This window comes from Rhinopithecus bieti, unplaced genomic scaffold (assembly GCF_001698545.2).
Source record: "Rhinopithecus bieti isolate Rb0 unplaced genomic scaffold, ASM169854v2 scaffold_12409, whole genome shotgun sequence".
Classification (NCBI taxonomy): domain Eukaryota; kingdom Metazoa; phylum Chordata; class Mammalia; order Primates; family Cercopithecidae; genus Rhinopithecus; species Rhinopithecus bieti.
Window position 1 is genome coordinate 71357 of NW_016807057.1, and position 5011 is coordinate 76367.

Genomic DNA, 5011 nt, shown 5'->3' on the forward strand with positions numbered 1-5011 from the left:
TATGTATTGATGTTAAATATGGTCTCTGAAACCAATTTTTGCTAATTGGATTTACTAGATTATCCAGTTCAATTTGGTATTATGTAGTCTTTGAAACAGTTAATTTAGAAAATTTGATCAATTGTTTGTTCTGAATGTTTATACAGTTGCCTGCTTCCTTTATTTTAATCCAAAGATACTGGCATAAAAAATAAAGACAATTATATGAGTAATTAAAACAAAAATATTTGTGTGTTTATCTTAATATTCAATATTTCAGGTAAAAGATTGCCACTATCTGATATTATAAAGCAAATCTATTATGTATCCATATGTAGACAAAACATAAATTTTTTTAGATAACATATCCTAAAGAGAGAAATATGATATATCAATTTTCCTCTAATTTATGTATTTTACAAATAATATTTAACAATTCTAGAGATAAAAACAAGAGAAGGAAAGAAGGAAGGGATGGGGAGCAAGAGGGAAAGAGGGAGAAGAGGGATAAAAGAGAGAAAAGCTACCTGTCATCGATTTGTAACAGTCTCCAATTTTCATATTCTCTTCCCTATGCGAATAGTTTCATAGTTGTGAACAGGAATAAGTTCTGTTTTGATTCTATATCAAACATTAAGCATTTTATCATAGATATAGGCTTTGTATTATAATTTGCATGACTACCATTTTTAATGGCTCTTTAATGTCATCAAATTGAAAAAGCATGGGCCACCAAAACCACACCACTGTAGGCAATTTTATTGTATACAAGTTTTGCTAGTTTAAATAATACTACAATAAATATGTTTCAGCAGGTATCATTTGCTCTCACATAGGGTATAAATTTCCAGCAGATCAAAAATCTGGCTCACAAAGATGCAAAATTGTCTGGTGCCTAACAGATACATCAAATCACTTTTCAAAGAAGTTGTGATTAAGAATGATAATGAGAGACCATTCTTAAAATCCTTCAAAAGTGAGATAGATCATAGTTTTAGGCAAGTTTTATTATAGAGATGGTATTATATTTATGACTTCATGACTACACTGATTATTGTCTACTTTCCACAAATGGCATATAAAATCAGAAAAGAGTAGGTCTTATTTTTCAGATTTCATTATACCCTAAGTTTTCTTCATGGTGAATATTAACGTGGTAAAGCAGGGTGAGAAAGGAAATAGGGTAGAAAAGAAAGGAACCCTCTACTAGACATCCAGGTTAGGCATTATATTTTTCACAAAATATAAAGTAAATAATAAGACTAATGAATTTAACATGGCCTAAGTTGGTCTGACATGCCTATGATTGTCACACATGAGCAATTTCAGCAAAATTCAGTATTGGATTGTAGCACTAAGAACAGCAAACTGGATGATTAAAGCAAATTAGGTGCAGAAAAAAACTTGTTGCAATTATCTGAATATATTAGGTGAAGCCTCACTCTCAGGATATAATATCCAAGTAATTTTCTCTACTCCTGAAAATACTAGAATATTGAATGCCCACAAAACCATCCTATTTCTAAACTGCAATCTAAAAAAAAGTTTTAGTGTCTATTCCACTAACTGTAGTCATTATGTAACTAGAGATTCAGAAACTGAGATTATGGGATCATGTATCTACAGTGTAACTTAATCATGGAAAACTTGAAAATATTATGTTTATATTTATGAAATCTTAGATTTAGTCAAATAGTTGTGGGATTTGAAGAAAGAAACTATATATGAAAATCTCCAAGTTTTATGGAGTTTTTCATTTTCAGATGCAGTAAAGTACGAAAGTTTATAAAAAATAACATTTCAGACACATTAACAGGTATTTTCAATCTAGCAATTAGACTGAAATGTAACTTCAGAATCAGCGTATTTTGAAAGAAATCAACTATATAAAAGAAATTAGAGACTTTTCTGCTTATGTTAGCAAATTTTATAAACCTAAGAAGATAAAATAGTCACTTCATTTCACTTTCTAAAATTCACCAATGCAAAGAATAATTTTCTTAAATCCTTGAAAAATACCAAATAATTTGAAAAAAAACACCTTGTACACAAATACAAGGAAAAGGGGTTCTAAGAACATTGCTGAAATCATTTTTAACCTAAAAATGCAACAAAATGAAAATCTAAATTATCTTTGATATAATTGCTCATGAACTACATCAAATAGCTGAGTTAGAGCACTATCCTTTGTTCCGAAGTGCTTTTTAATACATATATTAAATATATATACAAGGTTTTTTATATATATATATTTCCTATAGGAAATATAAAGGAGAGCTAGAGAACTTTTGGGGGAAGTATCAGACTTCTCATTATATATTTATTTGCATTTTCTGGAATTTTTTCATCTATTTTAAGAAACTAATTTTTTTTTTTTAACAGAAAAGCATTTTATTAAATCCAACACCTCCTCATGATAACACTCAACAATAAACAAAGAAAAGAAGGAACTTCCTCAACTTGGCAAAGGACATCTTTGAAACAATCACAGTTAATATCATCATTAATGCCAAAAAAATGAAAGCTTTTCAACTAAGATCAGGAATAAGACAAGGATGTTCACTCTCGCCACTTCTATTCAACATCTTGCTACAGGTCCCGGCCTGAAGTTTGTGGATATAAATGCTTACATTATAAATGAAGACAGATCTCAAATCAGCAACTTAACCTTGTACCTCAAGGAACTGAATTACGAAGGAGGAAGTAAACCATTTCTGTTGCAAACGACATAATTTTGCATATAGAAAAAACTAAGAAATCCACATACAAAACATCAGAGCTGATAAACAACTTTATCAGGTGGCAGGATATCAGATGACTATACAAAATTGGTTCTATATGTATTTGCAGTGAAAATATGAAAAAAATTAAAATTCTATTTACAGTAACATCAAAAAGAATAAAATAGAAATTTATTTATTTATTTAGAGACCAAGTCTCTCTCTGTCACCCAGGCTGGAGTGCAGTGGTACAATTTCAACTCACTGCAACCTCTGCCTCCTGGGTTCAAGTGATTCTCCCGCCTCAGCCTACCAAGTAGTTGGGACCACAGGCACCTGTCACCACTCCCAGCTAATTTTTTTATTTTTAGCAGAAATGGGGTTTCACCATGTTGGCCAGGCAGGTCTCAAACCCCCAACCCCAAATGATCCACCCACCTCTGCCTCCCAAAGTGCTGGAATTACAGACGTGAGCCAACGCATCTGGCCTAGAAATACATTCAATAAGAAAATACAAGGGCCAGGCACGGTGGGTCATATCTGTAATCCCAGCACTTTGGGAAGCCAAGGCAGGTAGATTGCTTAAGCCCAGGAGTTCAAGACCAGCCTGGCCAACATGGTGAAACCCCTTCTCTACAAAAAATACATAAATCAACCGGGTATGGTGACACACACTTGCAGTACAAGCTACTCAGGAGGCTGAGGCCGGAGGATCACTTGAGCCTAGGAATTCAGGGTTATAGTGAGCTGTGATCACGCCAATGCACTCCAGCCTGGGAGACAGGGCGAGGTCCTGTCTCAAAAAAAAGAAAAAAGAAAGGCAAGGCTTACACATTGAAAGGTATAGAACATCATAAAAGATGCCAGACATGGTGGCTCACACCTGTAATCCCAGCACATTGGGAGGCTGAGGAGGGAGGAATGCTTGAGCCCTGGAGTTTGAGAACAGTGTAGGCAACATAGGAAGACACTGTCTCCACAAAAAAAATAAATAAAGTTAAAAATTTGCCGAGCATAGCAAGCACTTGTAGTCCCAGCTACTGGGGATGCTGAGGCGGGAGGATCACTTGAGCCCAGGAGGTTGAGACCGCAGTGAGCTCTGATTGCACTATTGTACTCCATCCTGGGCAACAGACCAAGACCCTGTCTCAAAAAAAAAAAAAAAAAAAGATGCAATTTTTCATGTATTCTGATAATGAAATTATGAAAGAAATTAAAGCAGATCTAAATAAATTGAAATATCACAGATACATGTATCAGAAAAATGGATATTGTTACAATGGCAGTATCACCCAGAATCTCACCATCTTGTTTACAAAAATTTATGTCCTGATCATGAAATCCATATGGAAATATGAGAGATACAGAATAACTTTTTAAAAATCTTCAGGAAAGTAATACTTAAATATTCTAATTTTAACACTTATTACAAACCAAGACTTAATGGGATGCGGCAAAAGCAATGCTGAGGGAATTTTATAGCTATAAATGCTTACATTATAAAGGAAAATAGATCTCAAACCAACAACTTTGTACCTCAAGGAACTGAATTTAAGAGGGAAATAAATGTTTTTACTTTTCAGGTAGACATTTACCTTTTCTGATGTTTTATTTTCTTGAAGAGAATAACTACCTTCAGTATTTATTTCTGAACAGTTCTGCTGATAACAAATCATCTTACTTTTCCTTTTTCTAAAAATGACTTTATTTCACCTTCATTCCAAAATGACATTTTCAGTGAAGATGAAATTCAAGGTTGACTGTCTTTTGTTTTTCTTTTTAGCCCTCTAAATGTCTTGTTCGCTTTCTTCTGGCCTCCACAGTTTCTGCTGAGTAATATGTAATCATTTGAATCACTATTCTTCTGAATATAATATGTCATTTTTCTTTTCCATTTTTCTTTTTTTTTTAATTATACTTTAAGTTCTAGGGTACATGTGCACAACGTGCAGGTTTCTTATATACATATACATGTGCCATATTGGTGGGCTGCAACCATTAACTCGTCATTTACAATAGGTATATCTCTTAATGCTATCCCTCCCCCCATCCCCTACCCCACAACAAACCCCAGTGTGTGATGTTCCCCTTCCTGTGTCCAAGTGTTCTCATTGTTCAATTCCCATCTATGAGTGAGAACATGCGGTGTTTGGTTTTCTGTTCTTGTGACAGTTTGCTGAGAATGATGGTTTCCAGGTTCATCCATGTCCCTACAAGGGAAATGAACTCATCCTTTTTTATGGCTGCATAATAGTCCATGGTGTATATGTGACACATTTTCTTTTTTTTTTTTTTTTTTTTTTTTTTTTTTT

General features: G+C 33.7%; 1 long non-coding RNA gene across 2 annotated transcripts in view; it reads left to right on the forward strand.

Moving 5' to 3' along the window:
- The window catches only part of LOC108534464 (uncharacterized), a 32842-nt gene that overhangs the window by 21263 nt on the left and 6568 nt on the right, over positions 1-5011 (forward strand). The window contains exon 3 of one of the 2 annotated variants that reach the window (XR_001886985.1): positions 2362-2781. The exons of the other annotated variant lie outside the window; for it this stretch is intronic. This is a non-coding gene — a long non-coding RNA (uncharacterized LOC108534464). Of the gene's footprint in view, positions 1-2361; positions 2782-5011 lie in introns of those variants that run through there. 2 annotated transcript variants of the gene reach the window in all.